Source organism: Apis laboriosa, unplaced genomic scaffold, assembly GCF_014066325.1.
Source record: "Apis laboriosa isolate Shangri-la unplaced genomic scaffold, ASM1406632v1 scaffold1321_cov151, whole genome shotgun sequence".
Taxonomy (NCBI): Eukaryota; Metazoa; Arthropoda; class Insecta; order Hymenoptera; family Apidae; genus Apis; species Apis laboriosa.
The window spans coordinates 1,925,269-1,949,501 of record NW_025221248.1 but is presented as its reverse complement, the minus strand read 5'-3'; the positions used below and the strand labels follow the sequence as shown (position 1 = coordinate 1,949,501).

General features: G+C 29.2%; 1 protein-coding gene and 1 long non-coding RNA gene across 2 annotated transcripts in view; one reads left to right on the top strand and one right to left on the bottom strand.

Annotated features, from left to right (window-relative positions):
• Positions 1–24,233, top strand: part of LOC122720731 (tyramine receptor 1) — a 76,945-nt gene that overhangs the window by 13,265 nt on the left and 39,447 nt on the right.
• On the bottom strand, positions 13,638–22,530 carry LOC122720733. Its single transcript, XR_006347805.1, has 3 exons — positions 20,927–22,530; positions 16,021–16,283; positions 13,638–15,075 (listed from the first exon to the last, which is right to left on the bottom strand). It is a non-coding gene; the product is annotated as an uncharacterized LOC122720733 (long non-coding RNA).

Below are 24,233 nucleotides of genomic sequence, written 5' to 3'. Positions count from 1 at the left end.
TGCATCGGTGTTCCGCAACGTATCCGAGTTGTCGGGCACGGTTAACCTGTGTATACGTCACGTTTGTCCCTTGCGATCCTCCCCCTCCTCCGCAACCGTGGGTTACCATCTCTCGATGGGGCGTGGGTTTCGTTAGTTTCTTGCAACAGCCGGCGCGGAACGCGTTAGTGGTTCGACGTTACGAGATTATAACGACGTATACGGAAATTTCTGGAGAAATTTCTCGATACCATTAAACGCGAGAACTCTCCGTTAACTTAAATATCGAACTTTCCAACGATGATAACTCGTCGCTTTAACCCGATCAACACAGACGCACACTCGCGCGATACACGAGTGACGAGCTCGTGTCCTCCCATGTTTAACTTTCTCCTTGCTGTTTCGTTTGTGTACCTACGCCAATTTCATTCATTAGTCCTAAAATCGTCGAGTTTATGATTGCCAAACAGTTGTTGATCCCCCGGAATAGTCCGCGATCCTGATTTTCATCCGTGTTTGCCCAACAAGTTGACACAACACGTTCTCCGAGGTATCAATCGTAGGTTAACTGAGTTTATTTAATGTTTTGACAACAGTTTGAGAAATTAGATTTAGATTTCTTTCTGCTGATTTATTTTCCAAGGAAATTAATCGCTCTGTTTACAAAGGAATACAAAGGGATTGAACGGAATGATGTTAAATACTCGGGAACAAGAGACTTTGTCGTAGAGACGAGTTTAGATTTTCTCACTTTGGATGTACATCTCGAGTGATTCATGCACAAAAGTGAAAAGTAAAAATTATTTTCATCTGCATTTCGTTCAAAAAACATGCGATAAAATAAAGTCGATTTTTAATATAGCATAGAATGAATTGTTTGATTCATTTGTAATAACAATAAAATGACAAGTTCAATAGCAAATGAAGTTCAAATTCAGCTGTGTACATCTCGAATGATTCATAGAGATATAAAGGTTATTACAAAGTGAGTTAATTTCTATTTTTAATGAACAGGATGAATGATTCATTTATAATGAATCTAAATTTGTTCAATAATAATCAACCGATAATCGTTCGTGCAATTTTTTTATATAATAGAAAAGTTTGAAAAAAACTTTTTTATATGGAAAGATGAATTTGGAAATATTTGGAATTATGAGCGGAATAACAAATTTGAAAATGATTATAAAGCAAATATCTATGAAAAGTTGGATTTACTTTAAATGATACAAAAGCTAAAATAAAAACAATTCGAATTAGCTGACATTTTGAGAATTAATGAATTCAATTATTGAACAAATGATATTCGAGTTAAATATTCGAGCTTTCGCTGAATATTCTATGAATCAATTAATGAATTAATTTTATTCTATGAATTGCGATAAGTGTTTTTTTAGAATAACAAATCTGAAAATTATCATTTACATTTTTCTGTTGAAGTTAAACTTGTTAACTCAATTTCAATATTCACTACTTCTGTTAATATTTTGAGAATCAAAGAATCAAATTCAATCATTGAACAAAAAAAAGAAGAAAAAATATTTTTTTCACATTCAAAACGAATGAATCATCCACGACGAATGTCAAAAAATCTAAAAAAGCGTAGAATTTGCCTGAAATACTCGAGATTTCTCTGTGTGTACGAGATCATAGAAAGTGAAAAAGTGTAAATTTGGCTTAAGGATTCACGAAGCTTCTCGTTTAAAATGGGCATTGAATTTTAATAACTCGCTTCTCTTACGAGTTTCATCCTCTTACTCGAAAATCGAGGTGAAAGGATCATTCACGATTCGCTTTAACTTTGCTTTAAATTTGTTCCGAAACCGACGTCGTTCGACGCTTCTATTTTCGAAACACTTCCGACGAGCGAGCCGGCTTCGTCTTGGTTACTCCTTTTCCTTACACCTGGCGGGTCAAAGTTAAATCGCGCCTAACCCTTCCAACTAAGCTGTTTGTAAATCGACGCTTTGAACTTGAGACGTCGTCCAACCCAATAGCTAAAGCCCTTTATGTAATTAGAGAGAGAGAGAAAGAGAAAGAGAGAGAGAGAGAGAGAGAGAAAGCGAAGTATCCTTGACACAAGCTCTTTTAAAACTTTCGCTTGTCGTTCGATTATTATTATCCGAAGATGTGCAAGTTTTTCAAATTTTTCTCCTATTTTCCTTTAGTTTCGTCATTTCTTATCAATTATGATCGCCACTTTCCTCGAGCGTTTAAAGGAAAAGAAATATGAGGATAAATATTTAATAAATAAATATTTAAATATTTAATAAGTGTTTAATGATAATATCGTTCTAATTATTTTTAACGAGCTTTAAAGATACATATATATATATATATATCTATAGTATAATTGGATAGCTTTGATATCGATAATAAATAAATAAATAAATAATTTATGAAATAAAATTGTTTTAAATAAATTAGTACGAATTAAACGAAAAAATTATAGCTGATGAAAGAAATTGGAACTCTTATTATGTGAATAATAATATATGTTTATATAATTTTCTTTTCTCAACGTACAAATGTTGAGTTTTGCTAATTCTTCGTCTTACTTCTTAAATCTCAATTAAAAAAAATATGATATTGTGTCATGAAATTATTATTATTATAACTTATCTTCTTTGAAAATTATAAAATGAACAATAAGAAGAATAAATTCCATTTAAATATATACGAAGAATAAACTTTGCATAAACTTTAATTGTACAAACATAGAATGTCCATTAAATCTTAATGACAATTTTCAATCTTCAATTTACTTAAGTTTTAATCATTGTTAAAGATCTCATTGTTATATTCATATAAATCACAATTCTTAACGTTCCATATTTCTTCCTTGTCTTATATTTCTATCTTCATTCTACTAGCTTGGATTTCTATTATTTTTCTTACGTTCAACTTTCATTGTTATCAATAAAAAACTGACATCTCGTTATCTCTTAAAATATGAAATATGTAGCATTGATGAATACCATTAAATTTTGCGTATCTCTCGTATTTTTTTGACATTTCAAAATGACCTGATTTTTTGCACGATCAATAGATCTCTTTTTTTAATACTGCACGAAAAGTCGAAATTCAACATTCCATAATAAATTGATTTTCAAATTAAAACCTTGATCCTCAAACTGGAATAAAATATTTAATATATTTTTTAAAAAATTTAATCCAATAGTTCCCTTTCCAATGTTATCAAATTCCATTTATCTAAATCAATTTTGATACAATCGAGAGATAACGAATTAATAAACTTTAGTTTTTTATCGATTTATTTTAACACTCGCAGTTCAATCAAAACGCATGCTCGTAAATTCGAAAGTTCGAAGTTTTCGCGCCATTATGAAAATATTTTCCGCTCAGAATTATAGAATTAGGAAATGGCTCGCATGCCCGCGAGATTACGAGGTAGTTCTGTAAAATTAATGGCGTGGAAATTAATTATTTCGTTCATCTAGATGATAAATGTCGCTTTAAACACGAATTCCTAAACGCGTGTCGGCACGCCACAACTTCTTCAGCGTTTCTTCTCCAGGTTGCCTTCATAATCGACGATACGCAATCGACGCGGCATCGAATTTTCATCCAAAAATGGGAACAGCCGCGAAACAGGTCGCCCCTTTGCTGAAAATTAAATTGTATTCACGTAATATTGTTTCTACAGAGAGGCGGGAAAGCTACTCGCTTTTGGCAACAAAATTTGGCCTCGGCTTATTTCGCGACACGGATTTTCGCAGAAAAAGTTTTGCTTATGCGGAGAAAATGTCTCGTTACGTTTCACTCTGCATAAATTGATATTAAATTGAGACTAAATTTGACTGGTCTCAGTTAATTTCGTTCCTCTGTTTGTTGTCCATTCCTTGCAAATATTAAATACATTATTAATTATTGTAAAATAATTATTAATTAATGATTTTAAGTAAGTCTATTCAATAAAATAAATTTGAATTTTTTTGTCTACTATTATCGATACAAAGCAAATATAAAATAATAAAAATTTAAACTGTTTTTTTACAAATAGAAATAATGTAATCTTATAAACATCTTTTTGTTTGTGAAAAATAATTAAACAATATAATTCAATCATTGATATTATATAGTAGTAATTTCACAGTAATAGAATTACTGACACAATTTGTAAAAATTGTTAGTTTATTAAATTATTCTTAAATGATAATCAATAAAGTAAATAACAATGATAAAATAAAATTGATTCGAGATCAAATAGATCTGAACAAAATTAATATTTCACTGGAAAGGAATAAAAATTTTCTAATTATCTTTATCTAATTATCTTTTCTTGTCTTTGATTCGTCTCAATCTTTTATCGAAAGAACAGAATGGCAAGATTAAGAGATTTAAGATTGACAAGAATTTTCTAATTGCCTTTATTTCTCTGTCTTTGATTCATTTTATTTCAACCCTTTACGTGAACGTGTCTATCCACTTGAGGTTGAACTTCTCTTCTCCAGCAATGTTTTATCTGTTAAACTATCCAAGAAAGGTTTCCTTCACGCGAAATTACTTTGTTTCCTTGATAATACTATGAATTTTTCCAAAGTGAATCGTTCATTCATCGAAATTTATTCCATTTTATCGTCGCGATGGATGCATAAGTGGATAGATAAAATAAAGACAATGAGTATTCCAGAGACTATGAAAATAACAAGAAAAAAAAAAAAAAAGATTGTGAGATCTCTATGAAATTGAAACATTGTATAGCTATAATAATATGCCTCAAAATGGGAAGCCATTTTGTTGATTATTCCATTTTTCGAAATGGCCACCTTCGCGATTCTCCTCCGTTTTATATCCTTTTTTTCTTTATTCCTTGAATTAATAACGATCGGTGAAAGGTTTCGAGATCAAAAAATTCGAGAAGAGGATCTGAGATCGAACAGTTGTTCGAGATGAAAGAATTGTGAAAGAATGAAGAAGCGGATTTATTCGTGCGAATAATTATTATACGTTAACGAAGAAATGGGAAGGAGCTCGTGGATAGATAGGAATGTTTTAACGGATGAGATATATTAAAGAAGCCCCAACTCATTACTGAAATTATGATTTTAATTACTGGAACACGTCGTATTCAAATATATACTACTTTCGAAAGAATCGCGTGATTGCAATTCCTGTCTCGTTTAACTTCTATTACAATTTTCAAATTCTATTCACAGTTTTGTAATTGAGTTTGAGTTATAGTGAAAACGAGGAAAAAAATAAGAATTTGATTTTGCAGTAAACATGGAGAATATGAAATTTATTATAAAAATTATATATACGAAAGAGTTTCCTATTTATTGGATTATTGTGGTAGAAAAATTTTGATGTATTATGTGTAAATAAAAAAAGGAGAAGGAAAGAGAGTATTGCAACATGTTCTCTAATAATCTGCATTGCATGAAATCGATGCAATTTTAATTTTACAAAATTAAAATATATATTGAATTGAATTATAATGAAATAAAATTAAGATAATTTGATTTATTCATAAAAAAATTAATTATGGAATATTGTAAAACTTTTATCAAATTAAAAATTATCCTATTATCCACAATTATGACAAAGATAAATCACTTTTTGATGCATTCTTCATGTACTTAATTCTTAAATTTAATTCATTCATTCATCATTTCATAATAGATCAAGGCAACAATATTCTTTATTGAAAAATCTCTATTATAATCTCGATTATTGTGTTACAATTGTTCTCGACATACTTTTTTTAAATCATAAATTTCACTAATGAGGGGTATAAAAATAATAAATAACAATATTTATATTTAAAAAGATAATTTAAATTAAAAATTAAAAAAAGAAAGATGGATATATTTGTACAAAAAATGTTTGTTTCACAATTTTAAATTATTAAAGAAAAGTGACATTTGCAATATTGAAAAATGATTTTATTATATGTTCATTGGATATCTATACTGCTAAAATATTTTAAATGTTATCATCATATATTCAAATCTATATTGTTCATTTTCTGCAACAATAAAATAAACAAAAAAATTACAGCTATCATTAATATAAAAATAACTGTCATATAACTATATTTTCTACATTTTGATATGTTGCAGTTTTCAAATATATTGCATTTCATAAAATATAAAATTTTAATCTGATTTTTTATAAAAATTAGAAACACTCAAATTTATTTTCCTTAAAATCGTAATTTTCGTGTTATGTTTTTATTGCAGCAAATATGTTTTGTGAACACATTCACATCAATGTTACTTTTGTCCCCAGTCTGTCTCGCTTAAGTTGATCGATGAAAGTGGGATCTAATCATTTTATAATATATCTACAAATTTTTCTTATTTGTCATTTGAATCGCGCAAAAAAAGACTGGAATTTACATTGAAACTATGGCACTTCGTTCGCGATCCATTTCTCAATCGGACGATGTGCTCCGCAGTTGGCACGGATGTTAAATGGAGGTGTAATATATTTCAGAGTGAAATATCGAGTCAACTCTTTTTTATCCAGGAATAAAGTTCAGTTTCTTATGTTAAATCCATTTCCACCGTTGAGGAAGATTAAATATTCGCTTTATATGTGCGAATAAATGAGAAAAGTTATTCGAACGGATCAAAATTAAAAAAAAAAAAAATGAAAATTGATTCGATTGATCTTTCGACTAGGATAAATGACCCAGTTACCTTCAAATAATGCTTCAATAATTGATTAATTTTTTAAAAATTAGAAAAGGAACGCCAAGCAATTAAATTAATACGTTTTCAACATAAAACTTTTTTTCGAAGTATGCATTGAAAATATTATTTCGCGAAACGATGTATTTACAATTATATTTCTTTTATTTTTGTTTTAATAATTTATCCAGAGAAAAAATAATAAATATGGAGAAATAATTAATCAATTAAACAATCACTTCTTAAAAAATGGGAATCTAAACAAAATATCTTCAAATTATTCAAAAACTTTTAAATCATCACATAAATTTGTAAATATTGATAGAAATTCGATCATCTTTTAAAATCTATTGATTGATTGATATGAATCTACAAAACGTATTGTTTAACCTCATTAGTGGCTCAGATAAAAAGAAAAAATTATAAAAAGCGATCTTTAATTATTTTCTTCTCGGGATTTTGATTTCATTTTTCCAAAATTTTTTTTATCTAATAAACTAATTTTTAATTAAACTTTTCAAAACGATTAAATCCAATTTCAAAGAATCGATCGAATACTTTCTTCCAAGGATTATATCCCTTACAAATTCTTCTTCCCTCTTTCAAGAGACAAATCGACGAAATATAGTGTATATCCATAATCGACACAAGCGACAGTTTTGTTTTCTATGTCTAACAGATTGATCGACTACATTTGTCATTGTCTTGTCGGCTTGTTTCCGCTTCGCAATCCATAGCTATACGTTCGAAGAATCGCGGGAAAGAAACGCATAAACCAGTATATATCGTTGCAGAGATGCTATTTTAGGATCATTGAATGCTGGTTTCATCTGGATCCATTATCAGATACCCGGTTGCCCGCTATCAATGGCATTGTCGTGACGCGGCGGATACGAGATAAGTAGCGACTAGAGATAATAACGCGTAATATGATCAATTCGAAGAAAATAATACCGTACAAGTATTTCTGTAAATATTATATCTAACCTTATTAATTTTTATTTTCTCTCCGAATATCTCTCTCTTTTCCTCTCTTCATTATTACACTCAAGCGACGCGCACAATCGTTTTCGAAGAGTAAATCTTTGTGTTTGTCATTGATGGAAGCGCCATCATGCAAAGCACCATTCATTGCTCGGACATTAAACTGCGAAATCGAGTAATTATAGGTTAACAAGACACGTATTGGACATTAAGTAGTCACGGTGGAACGCCGGGGGATTTGTCAGATGCAAGTAGTAATGGATCGTCAATGTCAGCCGAGGCGAGGTTATAGCATTGGGATTTAGCAGATGGCAAACAGTAACATGGAACGTATCGCGGCCTGTCCTTCCTAGTTAGTGCTCATTCGTCATTAAAGGATTCCTTTACAATTATCGCCTATCGAAAATCCTCGCTCGATATCCGTGCTTAGCCACGGAATGGAAATTCACTGTCGCCGTTGCGACGTTCAACGAAAAGACTGCAGGCACCGGTTGTAATTATAAACTCGCATCCGATAATTTAAATTTCACCGTATAGGATTAACTGCAATTTAATTCCAGCAAAAAAAAAGAAAAAAAAGTACTTTGATGTAGTTCGCCTTTGCATCGAAAGCTTTTCAGTTCGTTGGAAAATATATTTATTTCATACTTTTCAATCTCTCTCTGGGATCTCTAATTTATATTATTTCCATCCATATATCGGACTATTTGCTAATTTTATGAACGAATAAATTTATATAATCTATTAATGCATAACGTGAATTTCTTTTCTTTCTTTTTTTTATTATACTAATTATTATTATAATTATATTAGTAGTATTATAGTATTTGTATATATTATTATATATATATATATTATTTATATATATATATTATTATAGTAATTATATTAGTAGTATTATAGTATTATAGTATTATTATAGTAATTATAAACTTTTAAGAATAAATATTATAGGGAGATTTATATAATATAAATTTTCTTCTTTGGTGTAGTTAATAATATTATTAAATAATAGTGAATATATTAGTAATATATTTTTTTGTAACGATTCCACTTTTCATTTAATTGTAAATCATTGAATCTTGAAAGTATTCATTTTCAAAATCAGTTTAGATTTTCGAATTTTCGAAGAAAATTTCTTTTAAAATTACGTATAATATTCTCTATATATTAATGAGGTTGTAAGAAAATATTTTTTTAAGGAAATGTAATACTCTTATCAACAGCTCGCGAGAAATGTTTCCTCTAATTTAGACTTTGCATTTCCATCAACTTTCGAAGCACTATCTTGACTTTAAAATTTCTGCTTCAGTCCATGACTCTATTTAGAAATTTTTTTTCCAATTCTACAATCAGAGAAAATGATGTTGTAATTGTATAGAATTATATCGTTCAATAATATTTATTATTGTTTAGTATTTTACAGTATTAACAATAGATCAAAATAGATTTATATTAAAATCTCTTTATATCAATAGTACAAATATATGAATTCTTTGTTTGAATAATATGTAAACATTGTTCCTTTATAAATTAAATTCAATAAATGAAACATTATTTCAAATTGAAGTTTGAAATAAATATTGATCTTAATAATCATTTTCTGAACATTAAAGTTTCATAATGAAATTACACATTCATGTCTCTGATAAAAAATATTTCTTTTTTTTAAATTGCAAGATAATTATTTTGTTCCATATTGTGTGAAAATAAATATTATGAATAATTAAATATTTCTATGACTATAAGATCTTCTAAAAACATTATATTATTCATTTAAATAGATAATATAACATCGAGTTATTTGCTATTTCTAACTTTCATAGACAATATGTCTTCGATTAATTGAAAAGATTTAACATGATCATTAATCAATTGCTTGCTAAATACTTCCTAAATTCTAATTCCTGTCACGAATCATCCGAAAAAAAAAAACGACAGATTAATTGCTTTCGACCATTTCTCTACAATCGTTATTGTTAATATCTTTTATAATAATCTTGATTCTAAGTCTGTGAAGGATTATACAGATAATATGCCATAATTTAGATAAATTGTTAATTGCTCGACTTATCAACAATTTACTTTTCTTTAAGAAAACAACTTGATTACAATAATCTCTTGTATCAAATATATTTAATGGAATTATACCTCGTATGAAAGTTGAATTTTTCCTTTCTTCTCGTTGAAATTTCTACTTCAAGGGTCGAGCTTTCTCTGTTACCTTTTAAGAAGGTAACCATTTCTCAGTATCTCTGGTGGCTCGTAAATGCCGTTTCGTAACTAACGAAGCAGCAATGCTGCTTTTATAAAGATCGTGAACATCGTTACCTCATTTCATGAATATAAACTAAAGCGTAAGCTACGATGCTTACACGGCTATTCGAGAATAAAATTATTGGGGAGGGGGGAGTATCGAGCATCTCGCAAAATTTTGGAATAGGAGGACATTGGGAAAAATCTGTAACGATGAAATGGTTGTCCGATTATTTTTACAAATTTTCGTCGAAGAAACTACGAGAAAACAATCGCCGTCTGTTTTCTTTAGTTGTATGCTCGATCGGACGAAAAATTGCTCCGCCAGACTGAGAAATTGTATCGACAGATTCGTGGTATATATCCTTCTCCCGCGAATTTCGACAGACGAAATAGAAAGGTATTTGCCAAGAAGTCACTGATCATCCTTTCTTTTATAACCATAGTTCGTTCTTTTGGTTCGCCTAATGCAATCGTTTTTAATAGAAACAAATAGAAATTGTAGGATAAAGATTAAGAAAAAATTATAGAAAAGATTTTTTTTATAAAATATATTTATACAGATATTATTGATAAGTAAATTTGGAGTTAAACTCTATGTTTATTTTGTATAACGATGAATAAGAAAAGAAGCGTAGTTCATTGATTTATTGCTTTATTGTTTTATCAATAAAAAATGAAAAAAAAAACATTGACAGTTTTCATAGACAATAAAAAATAACTAATTATTCTGTATTATTCTATTGAACAATGAATATAATAGGAGAACATAAATACACATTTGCAATAAATTTTATCTTTTATTTGATCAGCAAACTAAAACTTTCACCAAACAATGCGTAATATCACGCGTAATAATTCAAAAGTGGTCTGAATTTATCTTGTCTCTTTTGCTATAAGATTTTCAATTATAATTTATAGAGGAAACTCGCGTAAACGAGTTAACATCATTGTCAAAGCATTTACAAATTGCAATACAAATAAAAATAATATCTTGAGTTTATAAAGTTGTAAAAAAAAAACTGATATAATTATTAAAATTGTCAGCATTCGTTTCAATTTTTTATAATTTTAAGAAAAATTCAAATCAGAAATGCAAAATAATTCAATGCGATATGATCACACGTTAAATTTAATAAATCACAAGCGCAATTTTTACCATATCTCAAATGACAAAACGAATAAATCTCAAAATTATTCTCCTGTATGGAAATTTCGACAATTTCGAAAACGATCCTCACCTTAATCCTATCTATCTTTGATATCCGTACGAGCAATACATGCTCGCGTATTTCTTATTTAAATTCGTCCATAAATCATGCTCCTTCTTTACACTTTCAACGATTGAAATTGCCGATGCATCGTATAGAAAATCGATATCGAATACGGTAGCAAGGTTAACCGTGTTTATCGTCGAAACGCCTAAATCGATCGGAACGAAAGAATGGGAAGGAAGGAGAGCGCCGGGTAATAAGATTTAGAATGCATCATTCCCATGTTTCCAAGGATTTTGTACACGCAAAATGTGTCTACTGCTCCCACTATATTTTCCAATGAAAATATTCCAGAATATTTGTGTCCTCTTCTCTGTCTCCGGCCCGCATTTCGCCAAACTATGTTGTATATTCGTATCCGTCGATATCCGCCTTGTGTGTGTACATTTTCGAGCAAATATGTTTGAGGAACGAGTCTCGAGAGAGTTGAGAGCCCACGTGGGAAACGATTGCGCGTTTCGGGGACGATGCTCGAATGGTAAATGATTGACTGAATTTAACCCCCATTGAAATGACACCAATGACTTTCTCATATCTATTTTATCTTTATAACGGTAGGTCTCTCTTTTCTATTCTTTTTTTTAATTAATTACTTATTCAAATTCTCTACGAAAATGTTTCACATTTCTTTGTCTTCAATATATATTAGATATATATTATATATATTAGATATATATTAGGTATAGATAGATATAACAAAGGATGATCCAAGTTTTTTTTCGTGCAAACTTATGGCGATAAGTTTTTCTGATAAAAGTAAAACTATAATGTCGTGTAACTAGAAGTCCATAAATTCTTTATTGAATAGTTATACTGCCAAAAATATGATAATACACTTTCTCTCTTGTCAGTTCGACATTGTAGAACATCTATTGTCCAAATTCTAGAATATCGATTATTTAGTTATCTTAATATAGTATGATCCATATATCCATTTAGATAATACGAATAGATTATACGTATTTACCTATCTAATAATGTATACTAATTACTTTGGATAATCGATGTTCTATTATACAGAGATAATATAAGATATGTAAATACGTTTATTCGTTGATACAAGATATATAGATATTTTTTATTTGTATATTGATTATAGTGATAAAATATTGATTCTAATTTCTTTTCAATATTGTGAAAAAATTAAATAGAAGTATAACAAAATTAAATCAATAATCGATATAAGACATGTTGGGTGTGATATAAATAATAAGAAAGAAGTTAAACTTTGAAATGGAAATATTTAGTGACTGCAAAAAATATTTATACGTCATTATATTTATTATAATATGTACATATTTATTAATTAGATGCAAATATATGATATTTTATATCAATTTGTAGTATTTTCTTATGTTTACAAAAATTTGATATTATAAAAATGAAATATAGAATTTTATAAAAAAAAATACTTCACTAAAGAAAATATTTACAACACATTTTATATTTTTGTTACAATTTTTCGTGTTATGTGATATTTTATTTTTATCAATACGATTTATTGATGAAATATTCTATTTATTGCATATGAGATTTAAATAATATTAAAATTACAAGACAAGTTGCAGGTATTGAATATTACACGTCGTCTAGTATCGCAAGGATATCCAATTCTGATTCTGATTGATTGGAATTAATTGATTCCGAGTCTCTTGAACGAGACTAACCGAATTATCGACTATGTCTCCCTATCGAGACTATACTAAATCAACAATGAGTGGACTTTGCCGTATGGCCGCATAACTTTACTAAACTGAATTACTGAATTGAACTCAAGTTGAATCTTTGTCTGAACTTCGTTTTCTTCTACTGCAGGAATCAGTTTCTTAGTTAGTGGAGAGTCTCTCAAGATCTTTTGATTAATCAGTTTTCTTAAAAACAATATTCCAACTTTTGAGAAATTTTCTCTGAGGCATGACAATTGACTCTCGTGTCTTAATTAATTAATTATCCTTTGACAGTGCATTAGCGTTATGATCCTTGAAGAACTGATTTGATTAAATAATAACGATTTATGTGTAACCAGATACACAATGAAAGAATGCTTTGCTAATTTTAATTCTCTCCATATTTGATGATTATACAGTTACAGTTTATGTAAATATGAGCAATTTCTTTTCTGCTTTATTTTAATTATGCATTATGTTAAATATTGTAGAGTTTATATTAATTTAAATTAATTAAATTTTTAATTTCATCGTGAGAGGGAAATATTATAATTTAAATATTATACTATTATATTCCCAACATTTTTCTCGCAAATGATAGATATTTAAGAGAAATGAAAAAGCTTCAACATTTTTTCTACAAAGTAAAATGACAATTTTTTTATTTTCAAAATTTTTTAAATTTAGAATAATGTCATAAAATGTCATGTTTTTTTTAAATTAATATTTATTTTTTTCTTTTTTACTTTGATACTATGATAATATAATAATCATATTCAACGATCTATGTAATATTTGATACGCGAATGCTTCCATGTTACATAAGATTATAATATAACATATGTTAATATATTCATAGAATATCTTTGGTGGGTATATTTTATAGGATTCAGATCAAACGCAAAAGTTGCAATACAAAAATGTCGGTCGAGGCTTATTTATTAAGTTATAAGTTATATATTTATTAAGTTATAAGCAATTTAAGTTTGCGTTAGATGAAACGAGGCGAGAAAATAGTGTGATGACAGTTTAACAAAGATAGAACGATCTTATTCTATTTCGTTTAACACAAACTTCAATTGCTTTATAACTTAATAACTTAGTAAACCTTGATTGACATTTTTCTATATTAACTTTTAACGTTTGTTTCCCCTTTTCAAAGAATCGATTCTTCCATGATTACATCCATATATAATCCACGTATTGTACATTACATTAATACACGTATATTAACGAGTTAACATTATAAAGCGATACATTTATATAGAGATATGTATATCGAAATATACAAAGGTTTAATCATTAATTCAATTATGAATAATTACAATTGTTTGAATTTAAATCAATATACACAATTCGCGTTATCATCACACTTTTTATTTACTAAAATAAGGGAAATTCGTCGATTAAATTGCATCATTATATCGTAATTGTGCCAAAAATATATCAAAACGAGAAGTCACGATGATAACGGGAAAAAATAAGAGAGACAAAGCTTTGAATCTTCATCCTCGGGCTATTAGTAGGCGAGAAAGGCACAGCGTATAATATTTTTTTCGTCCTTCTTTCGCGTATAAGCAACGTGACACAAATTACGAAAGCCAACAGATCAATTTCACTTCATTTTTAACAAGTTTTCTCTTTTCCACAAGAGAAATTTATCATTTCGCCACATATCCCCAGGCTTGCCAGGGGTTAAAAATCGATATCGTTGATCCGCTTAACGCGACATCGCCAGCTTAGCCGCGAAATCTCGAGATATCCTCTAATGATACTGTTTTATCACGATAAAATCCGAGTCCCCTGTTTTCCGCATAAGATCACGCACGTCGAGGGTGTACATATATACACACCTCGCTCAAAGAAAGAGGGAGAGGTTTTACGTTGTTTACAGATTTTTCGATATTCGACGACGTATCCCGGTTTTCGCTCGCAAACTCCTTTAACAAAATCCCACGGCTGAAATCCCAAACTCCTGATTGGTAGTATCTCTTCTTCCCTTCCTGTCTATCCGTGATATTCGGTCTCTTAACTTTTTCTTCGCGATATACAGAGATGGAGAAAAGGAAGTCGTATCTTGGGAACTCGTAAATGAACTCGTCTTAGCCGCGCTTCCACATCCGTTTTACGAAGTAAATAATAAATGCGATGCTCGCCCCTTCTCTCCATTCTTATTTAACGTGTTTTCGTTTCTTTTCATCGTGCACGCCGTTTATTATTTCGTCCCCTTTTTTCCTTCGTTCGTTTCTTTCGTCGCTAAAAATTTCGAATTCGGAACTTGATTGGAATTCAAGAATTTCGGTTTTTTTTTTTATCAAATTGGATAAAAAATTAAATCAAGTCAGATAGTTTCTAGGGACTTGGTATGGATTGGTAAGGGTGCGTTGTCCTTTATTTCAAATGGAAGCGAGAAGAACTTTTAATACGATTTTAATCGAGATATTATGGCGGTTTAAGTTATCAGCAGATTGTGGATTTTTATGCAAAACGTGTTTAATGGAACGGAGAAATCGTTGTATGATCATCATTCTGTATTGTTAAAAGAAAATTTAATCTTTCAGATTTCGTATGGAAAAGATTATTTCTTAAAATTAATTTTTGATGGTGTTGTTGCCAGAGATTTTAATTTTTTTCTTTTTTTTCAACGTAATTTGCGACTTTTTAATTATGTTACAATAATTAATATTACAATAGCATTAATTGTAATATTTTTTAATTGTTAAAATTCATTGATATTTTAAAATAATTTTCTTTAATCTAATTCAAATCCAAAATTATTTTTAGATAATAGAAACATTTTATTTGAAATCAACATTAAATTAGCGAATAAAAATTTATAAAATCAATAGAAATAATGCAGTCTAAATATTACAAAAATTTTTATTCAGAAGTTACGAATAGCAAGAAAGAATTTTACTCCTACGTTTTATTCCGCCCTAGTTTTCAAATATTCAACTAATACACAGGGAATATCCTGTGTATTATTTAAAATACATGCCAAAGTATTTGAGATATTTAACAATATATTTATTAGTCGATAAATATACAATGTTCTCTTTTAACAATTAATTCTTCTTTTATTGATTAATGAAAAGGCGACTTTAAAAAAAAATAAATAAATAAAACAATCCATGCGCTTGAAATAACCATAGACGAGTCGGACAATTATTTAACAGAACAAAAGATGTTCGATCGACTTACAGAATTGACAAATGGCGCGTTGCAGAAACACTCTTGAAGAGGATAGGTCGCGATTCCTTTTCGGCTTCCTCTACTTCCCATTAGGGGTGGTTCGTTCAATATCGGCGAACTCCGAGAATTTCATTTTCCGGTGGAAGCTTGCCAGCAACACTCCGACGCTCAATGTCGCGTGGCTTAAATACACCCTCCGCATCGTCCACAGGTTTTTGCCCTCTGCACGTCTCTTTTCTCTTCGTGAAATCGAATCATCGGGAATCGTGGTGCTATAAAAAACGATGAACTGTGTACCAATTCGGTGTGAATTTATGGAGATGTCAGATGTTTTAAAGCTTGGAAGGAAGACGATAGTTTTGGAATTTAGATAAAATTTAGTTAGTACGTGAATTTGGATAAATATTTTGTGACAGAGAAGAGATATTCTAATTTCTTAGAAGTTTCATATTATAGAATTTTATATAGAAATATTTTCTTTGAAATATATAATCGGATAACAAACGATTCTCTTTTGTTATTTGTAAATAAATTTTTCTATTCGAATTTATTTAAGTATTAAGAGAATATTTGATTTTGTGGAATTTTTAAGGAAAGAAGCTTTTGTATCCTCGTGGGATAGATATTTTAAAATCTTTTAATAAAAGTTTCAAGGAAATAAATTATTTTAAAATGTTTATTAGAAAAAGTTCCATAAGATAGATAAAACTATCAAGCTGTATACTAATTTTATTTAACAATACAATTTAAACAATTTAATAATATTATTCATATATTTATAGAATATATTTATAGAATAAAAGATACGAAAATAAATATTGTTGTAATATTTATCGAATTTATCGAATTAATTCTCTATTTTATTATATATCAAACATATTCAATCATATTACACATCATTAATATGTTCATAGATGAGATGAAATATGATTCTAAGTAAGAGAAACTCAATTGGAATACAAGTAATCAAATCTATTTAAAATTTCTTTCACGTAAATGGTAAAAATTGCCACTTTTATATCGTTTTTTATTGGCCCTTCACAATGTTCCATGTTCAAAGTAAATAATGCATGGGGCTTTTCTCGGAAAATTTATCGCCGGTGCTGTTTGTAATTTCTTCTAATAGAGTTTGAATACAAGAGTTATTGCATTCGGTGATGAAAACGGAGCTGTAATTGCATTGTTATTAATGTCGTTGGTCTAGGGAAATTGTGACGCTAATTGTTCGAAGGTGCAAGGTTTACTTACTGACTTCATAATAGATGCGCAGTATTAACAGTGAGGTGTGAAAACGAGTTCTTCGTTATCTTTTTTCTTTTTTTCTTTCTCGTGCGAAACTGTGTGAAAATATTGAAAAGAGGAAACGTGGAGCAAAAAAGAAATGTTTTCGAGGTGTCGAAACGAGGTGTCACGGCGAGAGAATGGAATCATTCTTGTTTTCATGCTCATGTTGAATTATACGTGTTATTGGAAGAAATTAGGAGTTTTGGTTTATTCGCACGTAAAATCCTCCAATTTTAAAATCGTCGAGTAGATTTCGCACGTTCAGTTGATTTCAATATTCTTAATCGGTTGATGAGTTGCAGGAGGATGTATGCTCAACGAGCGTAATTTTAATGTTTCGTTTTAAGAATGGGATAAAATCTTATGCCAATTATAGATGAAAAGATTATTTTTTTTTAAAATTAAAAAAGAAATACAGAAGTAATTAAATTAATATAATTTTTAAGATAAAACTTAAATTTAGATTTTAAATTTAAATTAAGCTGGATTAGATTTAAAAATAAAAAAAAAATTTTTTTGTTATTTCTAATTAATTAATATTCGCAAATTTGTTTATTAATTTTATTCTTAAATAACAATAAATAAACAATAAATCATCATGCATACATATTTTGTCATACTTTTTGTCGTTATTTAATTCATCATTTAGTGCAAATTTATGTACATTAAAATTTATTAACTAGTTTTTACTAACTATATAAATAGTAAAAACAATTAATTTAATAAACTATTATAAAAAATGTAAAAAGAAAAAATCTTTCGCATCATAATGCGTGAATATTGATGTGAGTCACGTATTTTGCGAAACAATATAATTTATCTATTTACGTTCTACAAAGCTAGTGGTTATCTAATCAGAGACTAATGAAATGACATTTATATAAAGTTATGTTATGTTATGAAAAATTAGAAAGAGAAAATTAGTATAATCTATCTTATCTTATATAATTTCATATATTTTATTTTATTTTAATTGATATCTCTCTCATTTTTTTTCAATTTTTCCAGAAAAAAATAATACATAGAACAACAATTAATAAAATCAATTCTTTAATTCTTTAATTTAATTCTAAAAAAAAAATTAAGAAATATCTTCAAATTAATTTGCAAACTTGTTATCAAATATTAGAATAAATAAATTATTTATTCTACATTTAATTGTCTACCATTTATGTTCGATTTTATAATAATGCGTAATAATAATTCATCGTTATCGTTTTGCGAAACGATTTACTTTAAGATTTCACGATTAATATAATAAACGTATAAAGTTCTATCGTTTTAGTTACTTTTACTTTATTATGTTACTGTCAACTGTTTTTCCACACCATTGAAAGCTTTTGCCTCGTGATCGTTAATTCACGAATAAGAGAAAAAACATTTAACAGACAGAAAGTTAATTAAATTTCGTGTTTGTTTCGATTCCCCATTGGATGCTATTTTTTTCGATGATCGATAGACAATTCGAGTCGAGACTGGCCTCGTCGACGAAGGGAAAATGCGGTTTTCTTTGTGCCGAGTGGTCGAAAAACGTAGTGATGGGCTCGACTCGGCTCATTAAGTTGGTGTTTGACATTTCAGATATCAAAGGGAATTTCGAAACGAGTGGGACGTCTTAGAATTTATAGTGGATGGATTTTTCAGACAAAATGTCGGCGGCCGCCAAAAAAAGAATTTGAAAAACTTGGACGAAGCCTTTTCATCCGTCGTGGTCGAGGGAACACCTAGCATTGAACAACCAGTTTCCCCCTTTCCCCTTTGTGGAAATTGCGTGAAATGTACCGAACGTTTTAACGGTACCTGAAATATCAAAAGGAATATTGTTTAATGTGATTTCGCGAAGGAAAATCCAGTTCGACGTTCGTCAGGGAAGTGCTTTATTCGATCTCGACGATTTGCAAGGGTTTAACAAGGCGGAAGAAAAATCGGAATGGAAATTTTCTTTGACGACAGGCGGGGACTTTGCCTCGTAATTCTCTAGCCGGTTCGTTAATGTAAAATGATGGGTGAAGAAACGAACGGGACAAAAGTAGAATGAGAGCTTTCAAGACATTTACGAGAGAGAGAGAGAGAGAGAAAGATTGCAGTTCAATTTGCGAGTTATCGATATCACGATCGACACGACGATTACACGAGAATACAACAACAATGTTACGTTTTCGAAAATTTCCCCTCAAACGTATTTGCATCATCCGAAAAATGGCAATAACGCGTCGGTCAATCACTCGACACCGTTTACCAAACGTCAATGATTGCGATGATTGGAACCGGGTTATATGTCGGTCGATTCGGGAAATAAATTTTATTTACAATGTTTTGTTTTCGCCTTTCATCACCAATGTTATCGATACGATTTCGATTTAAATATTATAGGAATAATGGAAAAATTGTCGTTAATGGTCGTGGACGAAATGAATAAACAATGTTCCGTTTGTGTTCTCGTTTCTGGTAATTTATCGCAACGTCGCGTCGTTGAAGTGACCAACATTCCACGTTTACAATTGTAGTAAATGTGTAAATAATACATAAACGTTTTCCTTCTATTGTGGTATTTCTGTGTTAGTGATCGAATATGTAAACCTGTAAGCTTAACGCAACTGAGAAATTATATTATATACCGCCATTTTCCTGGTCGATATCGATGAGGGTACGTGTTAATTAACACTTCGATTAATTAACAGATGATGGTAAATGGAAATCATATCGAGCAAAAAGGTTTATTGATATTTTATGATTACAATTGTACGTGCGATAAATTGGGGAATAATTCGGCAGTTTAATCGAGTAATCGTAAAGAGAATTCTTCGTGGAAATTCTTTATAATTCTGGAATAATACGTAATTCTGTAAGGTTAACGAATAGGTTGTCGGGAAGATTTCCTTGTCTTTTAAATCTTCAGCTTTAATTTTACAGTTAAATCTTCAGCTACGATTAATCAAGTAAATCGCAAGTATAATAGATTAATCCTTCTGACAATGTAATAAAGTTTCAAAGAATTTTAGAATAATTTATCGTCGAAATTTTTGAATGTTTTGATGTCAAATGCAAGAAAGTATAATACTCTTTCGATTTTTCGTGATTATTGTAATAATTGTAACAATTGTAGTAACATTTAAATTATGAAAAATGTAGAATTATTCTTAAAGTTTCTTCAAATCTCTCTTGAGATTGCGAAAGGGTTAACAGATTGCATTCGAATTTTTTAGAAATATTTCAAAGAGAAGGAGCTTTTTATTTTCACTAAAAGCTCATCACGACAGAAGCCTTCATGAATTCAGAAGTGAAAAAAAAAATCTATTTTTAAATAGAATTTTAAATAGTTTTAAAACTTCAAATATCTATCTTATTACATATTCTCTATTCATTTAAAGTCAGTTATTTTTCACAATAGTTATTTTTATGCATAATCCAATAGTAGATTAATAAATTACTTAATAACTATCCTCTTAATTTTCTTTATCTAATAAATTTAATATAATTTTCTTAAATTTATTGTAAAAATTTATTATTTTTCAAATTTTATTAAACTTCCAAACCTTCATTCGAAAAGTCGATAATAAATATAAAGAACCAATTTTAGATTTGATTTAAATTTATTATCAATGTATAAGTTGATCGTATCGCAACTTACATGTCACATAGCACGTTAAAGATAATCTTCAATCCCAAACAATCGCTCTATTTACTTTCCTTCCGCTAGTAGGGTAAACTTAACAACAGTGGAGATCTTCATTTCCGGCCGCATCGCTGTTCTCGAAACAAGTGAGTGCTTACAGACTTGTGCAGAGATCCCCTCCCTCCACGTGCCAACTTGGATAGCTTTCACGACTGTGAAAATAATTAGGGATTCTACCGTCTAAGCTGGTACAATAGTATTAATTGTACAATATGTATAATAGTTTCGCGAAAGATTACCCAAGGGAACGTCGTTAATTCTTCCAATGTTACTTCTAGTATCGTGTCGCGTGGGAAGAGAATTGTTAAGACACTTAATAAAAGGATGTAAAGTGAAGTTGCGAGAGGACAGTTGTCGTTTTTAAGAGAAACTTGGAGTACTTGAAGGACCTTTGGGATTCTATATTTCTTAGAATATTTCGGCATGGTTTCCAACGTGATCTTGAAACGACATTTTCCAATCTCAATTTTCTACACTCGTAAAAATTTATTATAAAATCGCAGATCCGTTTTCTTGGGGAATATTGATATTTTTGTGTATTTCCTCTTCAACTCAATTCGAGGAATTTTTCTTAGATTTGGTGAGATATGTAATCAGAGGGTTGATAGTTCTTTATTTAGAATTGTGATTATTGATTATTGATATCATTAAGAGTTTCTATATTCTTCTTATTGAAAATTGTTATTAAGATAAAAGTATTATTTGTAATAAAAATAAATACATTTTATCGAAAAATTATACCGTAGTTTACTTAAGCTATTTCTATTAACAATAACTTTAATAATAAATTTGAATAAGAAGAAATAGAAATAACTCTTATAGTTACTTTCATTTGTTATCGATATTTTAATGATATTATCGATATTACGTGTCTCATGGAGGAATAAAAATTGAAGAAAAATCAAAACTCTTTTACATACTTTAAATTTGATAGAATCTTCGAATTATTGTAACATCTCAAGCTTGTTGTCAATTTGTCTCCGAACGAAACTTCTTTCAAACTTCGAATTTTCTGAACTCGAACTTGAACTCCTTTAACATCAGAGTCATCTTTATCAGGGGTTGAAGTTAACATGGAGGAGTTTACAATCCCTTCTCTCGTCAAAAAAGAGACACACGAGTGGCAAGAATCTCTGTGTACGTATTCAGTTTGTTGATTCGAGCTGTTTCGATACGGCGGATGCAAAAGCGTATCGACGCTCGTTTCGGGTCCTTCTCGGTGCGCATTCTTCCGGAACTGGGTTAAGACCCGAATTAAATTTTCCCTTACCGTCGGCTTCGAAATCCTGTTCGTTTGCATCGAAGGTGAAACGAAATTTCCGAACCGCTGGCGTTGAAACGCGCCCCGGTGAAACACCACCCTTTCACCCTGGTAACGCGCTTCCGACCGACGAAGCTGCCATGTTTAATCCGAACAGGATCGCTAAACTTGACCCTGCACAGTGAAACGAGACCCGTTAATCGATGTTCCAGAGAAAACATATATGACACGTTTATAGATTATAGTTGGTTTATATAGTTGAAAGTCGTCTCAAGTTGAGATACGATCGCTCGTAGATTTGTTTATATAAGGTGAAAAACAGAAAAGTTACCCGAGATTCATAAGATATATATATATAGTAGTAGTAAGTAAAAAAAAAAGCTAAATGTAAAATTTAATCGTTTATAATTATTTTTTCATGTTTTCATGTTTAAATTATTATTATTTGATTCATTGATTATTTTACATATTGTATTCGATAATTTCGTGACAATTTTTCACAAAAACTGGATGTAGCATGTCAAAATCATTCAAAAAAGATCAGAAATTTTGGAAAGAAGTCGCGAGAGTTTAAGGAAAAAATAGCAAGTGGAAGAAGCCAGTCAATCATGATGTTAATATAAATGTTTTTTTTTTAAACACCTTGTATATTATTGTAGAAATCATCTTGATTTATTATATCTTGATTTGTTATCGAAGAATGTTTTATAGTTGGATGATATCAAGAAGAGCAAAATCTAATTTGAAAGAGAAAGAGAAGCAATTATTTATCTGTATGTCAGTTATTATGAAAGAGTATTAAGATAGTAGATAGTAGATAAAGTAGAAATGAATTAAGAGATAGAAAGAAATTCTTTCGTATGCTTTTTGTTTGCAAGAATTTTTATTTTCTTTTTAATATTTCGAGACAATGTTTTTCCTTTTTTAATTACAATTTCTAAATAATTTGCGATTTCTCTAAATCTATAATTCTCGACTGTAGAATAAGATAAATTTAACGAAGAAAATATATTAAGAATAAGTATTTTATGATTTTGATTTAATATTTCAGTATTTCTTTTAACACGTACAGACTCATTTATCATGATATTATCTTAATTTATCATAAAAAGCACATTTTATTATTATATATTTTGTAGATAAATGCCTATTGCTTCTATAATTTATAAGAAAATGATTTATATTTTATAGCAATGGAATGGAAATTAAAGTATCTCTTACACTCTTAAATGATTTTTGGATATAAATCAATAAATTAAATAAGATGAATTTTTCATGATAAATATTAAGATATATTGATTAATACATAAAAAAGTATATTTGATTTTTACACATTTACAAAAAAATTAATCCATCCAATTGTAGGAATTATTTTTCACTATAAATAATAATGATAAATCAATTTATCATTCTTAAGCAAACTTTTAAATGAATGTTGTAATATTGTCACCTTTAATTGTCTTTCCATTTTTTATTCATGTAAGAAAAATAAGAGGAAAAAGAAGAAATGTAATTGACTCTACGTGAAAAAAATTTATAAATAATTTTATAACAGGATACAAGCGTAAATAATCAGATTTATGATCAAAAGATAATGATTAGTTGTTAATGAAAACTAAAGTTAAGGATTGAAATCAGTATTAGGAATTTGGTTAGCAATCAGAGTTGGAAGCAATCAGTTAGTCTATACTTGGTAATCAAGTAGTATTCAGACTCATGTTAGTCGGTTACTGATCAAGCAGGATTAATTAATGTAAGAGGAGCTCGTTAAGCTTTAAACAATCCTGATTGATCAACAGTTTCATAAGTTGTAAGGTTTGAAATTTATTTCAATTATTTGTACAATTTTCAAATACTTATAACAACAATATGTCTCAGATTATGAAATATGATTGTAATATAATGATGTTATATAAATACAAATAATTATTTGTATTCAATAATAATTTGTAAACATAATAATAGCGTACAATATTATTAAAAAATGTAATTATTATAATT